The following is a 9,804-nucleotide window of genomic DNA, read 5'->3' as shown; positions in this document are numbered from 1 at the left end:
CAGCAGCAGCAGCAGCAGCACTTCAGTGAAGCAGCCTGGGAAGTGTCTCCTGCAGCAGCAGCAGCAGCAGCACTTCAGTGAAGCCGCCTGGGAAGTGTCCTCTGCAGCAGCAGCAGCAGCACTTCAGTGAAGCAGTCCAGGAAGTGTCCTCTGCAGCAGCAGCAGCACTTCAGTGAAGCAGTCTGGGAAGTGTCCTCTGCAGCAGCAGCAGCACTTCAGTGAAGCAGTCTGGGAAGTGTCCTCTGCAGCAGCAGCACTTCAGTGAAGCAGCCTGGGAAGTGTCCTCTGCAGCAGCAGCACTTCAGTGAAGCAGTCCGGGAAGTGTCCTCTGCAGCAGCAGCAGCACTTCAGTGAAGCAGTCTGGGAAGTGTCCTCTGCAGCAGCAGCACTTCAGTGAAGCAGCCTGGGAAGTGTCCTCTGCAGCAGCAGCAGCAGCACTTCAGTGAAGCAGCCTGGGAAGTGTCCTCTGCAGCAGCAGAATTGCAATGAAGCAGTCTGGGAAGAATTTCACAAAGTGACATGGGGCAAGAGATAGCACCTGATTGGGGGAGTAAGGTTGGGTCAGTATTTATACAAAATTTTATTGGTTATAATTTGTCAGGTCTGGATGTATAGTTTGTACGTGTAGGAGTCCAGAGAACGATAGCCCTGGAGTAATTAATAATATTTGATTTTAAGGGCAACATAAGCATTTAATTTAAAGGGATAAGTCACAGAAGGAAAGCTCAAAGCCATAGCATGATCCTCCTGCTCTACGTGGGAAGTCGTAGAAATTTAAATTTTGGAATTGGAGTGGCAGCTGGGGATACTTTGGAATATCAGTGTGGCTGAAGGTATTGTGGATAGCACATACAGAGAGGTGGTCACTCCACAGGCAGGGAGGGATTGGATGACAACCAGGCAAAGAAAGACAGCCAAGCAGGCAGTGCTGGAGTCATCTGTGGCTATCCCCTGCAAAACAGATATATCGTATTGAATACTGAAAGGGGGAATGGCTTCTTAGAAGAAAGCAGCAACAGCCAAATTTGCAGCACCACAGTTGGCTCTGTTGCATAGCAGAGAAGAAATAAGTGTGGGAAGCCTATAGTAATAGATGACTCAATTATAAGGGTAAAAAATAGATATTTCTGCTGCCACAGCAAGACTCCAGGATGGTATGTTTTCTCTTGGGTGTATGGGTCGAGGACATCTTGGTGTGGCTATGGGAGATTCCAGACGGGGAGGGGGTGGTGAACAACGGCATAAGTTTTTAAAAAAAGGATGAGATCTTTAAAGCAGAATATAAGGAGCTTGGAAGCAAGTTAAAAAGTAGAACTTCAAAGGTAGTGATCTCAGGATTGCTACCAGTGCCATGTGCTATTCAGAGTAGAAATAGCAGAATATATAAGGGCAATATGTGGCTGGAGACATGGTGGAAGGAGGAAAGTTTCAGATTCCTGAGACATTGGGACCAGTTCTGGGGGAAGTGGGAGTAGTCCAACCTGGACAGACTGCACCTGGGCAAGACCAGAACTGATGTCCTAGGAGTATTTGATAGTGCAGGTGGAGAGGTTTGAAACTAAAATGACAGGGAGACAGAAGAGAGGGAAACAAGGGCAAAACCAAAACAACAGAATGGAAAAGATGGAAAGTGATAGGCATAGATGTAAACAGGTATGATATAGTGATTATGCAGACATGGTTGCAGAGTGACCAGGAATGAGAACTGAATATCCAGGGGTATTCACTATTTAGGAAGGCCATAGAAAGAGAAAAAGAAGGTGGAAAAGGAGGCATCGGTAGTTAAAGAGGGCATTAATACAATAACCAGGAAGGATATTAGTTCCAATGAAGTGGAATTGGTAGGTGTGGAGCTTAAAAATACCAAGGGGCACTAAATCATAATGGGGACTATATACAGACCCTAAAGTGTAGTTTAAGGTTGAGGAAATTAGCGATGCAAGCAATAAAGGTACAGCTGTAATTATGGGTGACTTTAATCTGCATATAGATTGAGCAAAACAAACCAGTAGCAATGGCACAGAGGAAGAATTCCTGGAGTGTCTACCTGATGATTTTCTATATTAATATATTGAGAAATCAACCAGATAACAGGCCATCCAAGACTTGGTACCATGTAATGTGGGCATGGAGGAACCATAACAATTATTAATTCCTGTCTGACACAGAAATAAAAAGGGAAAGGTGGCCTGACTATGGCTAACAAGGGTAGTTAGTGATAGCATTGGATCCAAGGATGGGGCATACAAATTGGCCAAAAAACAGCGGATCAAAGGATTAGAAGCAGTTTAGATTTCAACAAAGGAGGGCTAAGAAGTCATGCCTTACTTTTGACATTCAGGTTAAAATATCAACACAAGAACGATTAAAGTTTAAACGTAGGATTATTCAGAATATATAACTCAGGTATGTTAAAAAGTAAACTGTCTACTGTTTCAGGAGATTATAGGCAACAATGGCAAAAAGTGATCATATTTTAAAATACTTTATTTAAGACGGCGTGAGTAGAGTACAATACTAAGCATGCGGAGAACAACAAACTGACTGTAGAATTTTTACGGGTATGTGAAGAGAAAAAGATCAATAAAGACGAATGGAGATCTCTTACACTCAGACACAGGAGAAGTTATAATGGGAAACAAAGAGATAGCAAACCAATCACACACATATTTTGTTGTCTTCACAAAGAAGGACACACAAACATCCCAAGAACGGTAGGGAACACAGGGTCAATGAGGGCGAGGAACTGAAGGAAATCAATATTAGTAGGGAAATAGTGATAGAGAAATTGATGAGATTTAAGACCGATAAATCTCCAGGTCTTGATAATCCACATCCCAGAGTACTTAAGGAAGTCAGTCCAAGACCCTGCCATCTTGAGGGTGAAAATATTCTCTTCAATTCCCCTCTAATCTTTCTACCAATTGTTTTAAATCTACACTTCCAGGTTCCTGTCCTCTCAACGATTGAAACTAAGTACTTCCCATCGATTTTGTCTGAGGCTCTTTATTTCAATATGACTTAGTTAAATCTCCTCACACTTCCCTCTGTTCGGAAACAAAAAGATTCTTAAGTTATGACAAAATCTGCATTGAAAAGAATATATTGTAAGGGTGGTTAAATGTTGTTTCAAAGTAGATAGAAAATGTGTTTTTTTTTGAGTAACAAGCAACTGTTGGTTTAAAAGGAACATGCCAGCATGTTCACTGAAGATATAAAACCAGTCAACAAGATAAACAAAGAGAAGACAAAGAGCAGCCTGATTAACTGCTTCACTAAATCAGCTACAGACTGATCACCTGTAGTATGATTGTAAGCAACCAAAACATTCACGATGATATCATAACCTATTCATCCTATGTCTGAATACCAAAATTCCAACAATAAAATTAATTAGAAACTATCTACAACCATAGTCTATTTCATAATTCTAAAATAAAAGAACTTACGTAACTTAGTGATCATGCCTTACTTTTGACATTCAGGTTAAAATATCAGACACAAGAATGATTAAAGTTTAAATGTAGGATTATTCAGAATATATAACTCAGTTATGTTAAAAAGTAAACTGTCTACTGTTTCAGGAGATTATAGGCAACAATGGCAAAAAGTGATTATATTTTAAAATACTTTATTAATTCTCAAAGGTGTGTGTGCAGACAAACAGTTGCACAATCTTGTGTGATTAAGATTTATCTTATCCCACCATTCAGATAACATAAAAGCTAATCTGATAATCCTCTACACCACTATTTTGCCATTTCCTCACAATTCTTGATTCACTTACTGATTAAAAGTCCATCTCAACCTTGAATATACTTACACAGCTTTAACAACCTCTGTGGTAAAGAATTCCACAGTCTACCATCAGAGAGGAAATTCTTCTTCATCTCTTTCTTAAATGGGTGACTGTTTAATCTAAGATTAAACCCTTTGGTCCTAGACTTTCCTAGAATGCAACCCAAAAAGCCCAGAGGAATTATCAGCCTTTAGGAAAATTAGTTTCCTTAGTACTTTTTCTCTGTGTGTTTATTTCCTTCCTCCTTTTAGCCCCTTGTTTGTTTAATATTTTTGGAATGCTATTAATATCCTTTACAATGAAGACTGGTGTAAGGTAAAGTATTTATTCAACTCCTCTGCTATTTCCTGGTCCCCCATTAGTATTTCCCTAGCTTTGTTTTCTTAAGGGCTCATGTTCATTTTGGGCATTCTCTTCCTTTTTACGTATATATTGTATATTTAAAGAAACTCTTACTATCTGTTTCTCTATTACTTGCTAGTTTCTCCTCAGTTTATTTTCACCCTCTTTATTATTGTTGGGTCTTTTTTTTGAGCTTTTAAAACTTTCACAATCCTCTTGTTTACCATTAATTTTTGCCACATTGTACATTTTTTCTTTCAATTTGATGCTGTCCTTAACTTCCTTGGTTAACAACAATCAGTTTATCTCCTTTCAAGAATCCTTCTTCCTCACTGGGATAGATCCTTGTTGCGAGTTATTTGCTTAAATGTCTGCCATTGTTCCTCAACTTGTCTTTTCTACTAACTACCTTTCCCTGTCCACTCCAACTAACTATGTCATCAGCCCTACATAACTTAAGTTTATCATAGTTGTTTCTGACCCAAATTTCTCACTCTCAAACTGAATGTTAAATTCCATAACGTTATGGTCACTGTGGCCCATGGGATCTTTTTCTCTGAGATCAGTATTAAACCTGCCTCATTATATGTTCCCAGATCTAAATTAGCCCAATTCCTTGTTTGGATCTACAACACATTCTTTTAGCAAATCCAAATACATTTATTCAAATTCAAACTTATAGTTACCTTTGCCAATTTGATTTTCCCCATTGATAAGATTACTCAAGTCACCATGATTAATGTACTGTGATTTTTACATTACCTCATTACCTCCTGATATATTCTCGGGCATACAAAACAGGGGTCTATAGACTACTCCCACCGGTGTCATCTTCTCCTTATTATTTCTTCCCTCTATGGATTCTGCATTATCTGATCCGAGATTGTTTCTCGCTATCGTACTTACTCTATTTTGTATTAACAAAGCTACCCAACCATGCTTTCCTTCCTGCCTTTCTTCTTGAAAAGTCAAATACCTCTGAATATTTAGTTCCCAGCTTTTAATTCTTTGTAAGATTTATCAGTAAAAAGAATTACACAGCAACTCTTCCCCTCTCAGAATTTATAGACTTGTTTCATCATTTTTTAACTAAGTCTTTTAAGATTTGCAATATATATCTGCTGACACATCACATGAACTATATTCAACAACATTTTGCCAAGTTTTCAGCTTCAAAGCAATTAATAGGCAGATTGAATGAATCAATTGAAACTAAGTTTATGATCTTAAAAAAAATGTACATTTTGTTGAAGCTTTTCACCTTGCTAATATCAGAACAATGACAAGAACGTCAATTCAAAGGAAAAACCAACATTTATACTGCACTAGTTAGCATGTAGGCTGTGATTGAGAGAGCATTGCCATGGAGAGTGCTGCTTTTAATGATGATTGACAGTTAACTGCCAGGCTTTGTTTACATTTTAAGCCAAGCAGGTTGACTCTGATTAGTAAGACCGCTGCCCTGAGAAATCCAATCAATACTGTCAATCATCATTAGTTGTTGCATACTTCAAGGCAATGCTTCTCCTAATTTGAGAAAATTCTTAAGGAAATAATTTGTCTTCATTTACAGAGGCAAAATTTGATCAAGGACAGTCAGTGTGCTTTGTCAGAGGGATGTCATACCTAACAAATCTGGTTGATTTTTTTCAGGTGGTGACTAAGTGTGTAGATAGTAGTTTATACAATTTCAGCAAGGCCTTTGACAAGATTCCACATGACAGGCCAATAAAGAGAGTAAAAGCACATGGGATCCAGGGTAGCTTGGCAAGTTGGATCCAAAATTGGTTTAGTGGCAGGAGGCTGAGGGTGGTAGTAAAAGGTTGTGCAACTTGGAGGCCGGTGTCTGGCCAGTGCTGGGTCCTTTATTGTTTGTGACATATATATATATTTTTTTTTTTTACGACACAGGAAGATATAAACAGATTTGGTTTGGGGTTCAATTAATTCTGTTGGCTGGAAGGCTGGCTTTCAATGTGGAGTGACGCCAACAGCATGGGTTTAATTCCCACATTGGCTGAGGTTACCAGGATAGCTCCACCTTCTCAACCTCTTCACTTGCCTGAGGTGTTGAACCCTTGTGTTAAACCACCACCAGTCGTCACTCTAATTGCTTGGTAAGCCTATTGTCTGGTAAGATATACCTTGCCTTTAACTAGCTTGGATTTGTTCTACATTTTGTGGACACAACATACCTGGGTAGCTTTCCATATTTCTGGATAGATGTCAGTCATGTAGCTGTACTGGAACAGCATGGCTAGACATGTAACAAATTTTGAAGCCCAAGTCTTCATTTCCATTGACAGATTGTTGTCAGGGATCATAACCTTTGTGGTATCCAGTGCTTTCAGCTGCTTCTAAATATTATATGGAATAAATCAAATTGGTTGAAGACTATGCCACTGGAGATCACATGATGAGGCTGAAATGCAACTTCGATTCGGTATTTCTTGTCGAGACAAATGCTTCTGTCTTGTATTTTATACCGATGTGTGAAGGTCGACTTTTATTGTAGATATGGATACTTGTTGAACCTACGCCTCCTTTTTACTTGCTTAGTTGTCCATAACGTTCATGACTGGACATGGCAGGGCTACAGAGCTTAGTTCTGACTCACTGATTGTGGGACTGGTGGCTTTTTCACAAGCTACGTTATCTGTGTGGCATTCAAGTAGTACTTTATCGAAACATCATCAAGTTGACACGTCATTTAGGTAGGCCTGGGGCTGCTCTCAGCATAGTCTCCTGACCTCTTCATTGAACGAGTGTTAATCCTCTAGCTTAATGTTGATGAGGACATTAGTGATAGAGGTGGAGTATGCCAGGTTAGAGATTGTGGTTCAATACAATTCTGCTGCTGGTGCTGATGCTCACAGTGCCAATTCTACTTGTTTGGGGCATCAGTGACATCAAAACTGAATCTATTTGAAGGGTATCCCTATTCAGTTTGGTGGGTAGTACTACACAACATAATAGAAGGTATTCTTCATGTGAAGACAGGTTTGTTCCACCACAGGAACTTTGGGGTGATCATTTCCAACAAAAGAAAACTTTTGTGGAAAGAGGCATCTGCAACAGCTAAATTGGTGAAGACGAGATCAAGTAGGTTTCTCCCTCTCACCCATCATCAGTTGCAGGCCCAGTATAGTAACTATGTTCCTTAGTACTCAGCCAGTTCAATTCGTAGTGGTATGACCAAGCCACTTTTGGTGATGGGCAGTGAAATCCCCCACTCAGCATACATTCTGTGCCCTTGCCTCCTTACTGCTTCTTTCATTTGCTCTTCAAAGTGGAGGAGTACTGATTCAATCGCTGAGGAAAGGACGGGGCTGTTACTATTATCTAATAAGATCTGATTAGATGCTTGATTCCTACTGGAACAAGGGAACAGGTGAAGAATATATTAATTAAGGGTTAGCTGAGTGACAATTGGCTGTAAAAATATGGAGAGCTGGTAATCAGTGGGGTGTGAGCTTTATGAAGTGTGGTTAACTGAAATAAAATTCTCACTGAAAGTGTGAATTTGGACTTCAGGCTGGAGCTTGACTACTCTTGTGGAGCAGCTCTCTCAATTTTGGTACATTCCTTCAGATATTAGTAAGTATGACTTTACAGGGCTAGGTGTGCCATTGGTATTTCCAATGCCTATGTCAATGCAGTATGGTCTGTCTGTTTTATCTAGATTATTTTAAAATGGTATGCTTGTAGTTCAGGGTGCATACATATACAAATGCATTATTTCTATTATTAAGGGGTAGTAGTAGTACTTTCCTCTAAAAAATGGAATTTTACAGCCTGTCCAAGAATTTGAGGAGCTACATCTTTATTATATAAAATGTATTCTTTAAAAATTGCAAAATAAATCAAATATGAATTTTTATTTCATCATTTAGACAGTTATGGAATAAAATATACTGAACAAGAGTGATCCATTATAAATATGGACATACAAACATACCAATTTGGAGCAGGAGTAGTCCATTTAGCCCTTTAAGCCTGCGACTCCATTCAATAAAATCATGGCTCATCTGATTATAATTTCAAATCCACAATCCCACCTACCCCTGATAACCTTTTAACATTTTCTGAATAAGAATCTATCTCTGCCTTAAAAATATTCAAGGACTCTGGTTTCACCACCTTTTATCAGGAAGCGGGTTCTGGAGACTTACGTCTGTCAGAAAAAGATTGCTTCATCTCTATATTAAATGAGTGATCCCTGATTTTCAGCAGTGGCCCCTTGTTCTAGATTCTCCTATAAAAAGAGAAATATCCTTCCCACATCTAACCTGTCAAAATCCCTCTGGATTTCGTGTTTTGATCAAATTGCCTCTTATTCTTCTAACTTCCAGTGGAGGCACATCTACCAACATTTCTTCATAAGACAATCCACCCATTCCACATATTAGTCTGGTAGAAGTTCTTTGAATTGCTTCTAATGCATTTAACATCAGTATAATTTACTGACATTACAATCTGTCATTGAAAAGCATCACCATCTAACAACACTTAATGCGATACAACAATTAAATTCTGTTTCCTGAAAGATTCCACTTGCAAACAGCAAATGTGTGGATTTTTTTGTTGCAATTTATCTTCTCAAGTGGAAGTATGCCAAAACACTAGAATATTACATTAATAGAAACCTCTGGAGGTTTTTTTTTATCTTTTACAGCTAAATCTGAATTACTTAAACATCCAAAGGGATCCAAACATATGTTCTAAAAGTCTATTTATTCTCCACTTAAGAATTTATTCTTTACCGTTATTAATGACAAATAAATAAAATGTCTCAAAGTGCTTCCCACCATCAACTATTTTTGCAGTATATATTCCATTGGCAAGCATGAATGTCATTCCCTACCAATAATGGCATTGAAATAGACAAAGCAAATTATCAAATAATTGTTTTGAATTGATTGAAGGAAGACACTGAATTGTGCAATTCAGTGTGCTGCTCCGACACTTACCTCCTCAAAAATCTGAATGTGGCCCTCTCCTATTTCTCATCAGCCTGCTTCCCCTTGACAACTTCAATCTGCAAATTCTAAACTAAAATAAACTCAACAGAACAAAATTTTGGAATTTTCAGTACTCAAAGAAAAAATACTCTAGAAACTTCTGATAAAGTAGCTTCTCCTAGCTGTTTCAAGAATTGTGTCAATCACAACTGTTCTGTTAGTGACAGACTTTTTAAATTTTTTTTCACATGTTTAGTGTGAAAGTTTAATCAGAAACAACAATGCAAAATTACTTTGAGATATGATTAGGAGAAAGTGCAGGAACAAGAGGAAGTGGAAAGAGAAATCTTGTTCTTGCATGCCAGAGGGAGTAAATATATAAATAAACAGTGAAATTAAAGCAGGAATGATACTCCTTCTTGTTACGTTTTAATGAATGACAAAAAATAGTTCATACAGCATACTATAAAATTTGAATATATTCAAGATCCTATATCATTCAGATGTTAAATCTGAAAGGGATCAACGGGACAACTGATGACAAGATGGTTCATACAAACCAAGTTTGTATTTCCGAATTGGTAGGAACTGCAGATGCTGGAGAATCTGAGACAACAAGGTGTAGAGTTGGATGAACACAGCAGGCCAAGCAGCATCAGAGGAGCAGGAAGGCTGACGTTTCGGGTCTAGACCCTTCTTCAG

General features: G+C 38.4%; 1 protein-coding gene across 1 annotated transcript in view; it reads right to left on the bottom strand.

Moving 5' to 3' along the window:
- LOC109921378 (DIS3-like exonuclease 2) overlaps positions 1-9,804 on the bottom strand; it is a 229,517-nt gene that overhangs the window by 17,124 nt on the left and 202,589 nt on the right. The gene's annotated exons all lie outside the window — the stretch shown is intronic.

The sequence above is a fragment of the Rhincodon typus genome, chromosome 13, assembly GCF_021869965.1.
Source record: "Rhincodon typus isolate 14 chromosome 13, sRhiTyp1.1, whole genome shotgun sequence".
NCBI classification, from domain to species: Eukaryota; Metazoa; Chordata; class Chondrichthyes; order Orectolobiformes; family Rhincodontidae; genus Rhincodon; species Rhincodon typus.
The sequence above is the reverse complement of the archived record's forward strand: the minus strand, read 5'-3'. Positions and strand labels throughout refer to the sequence as shown.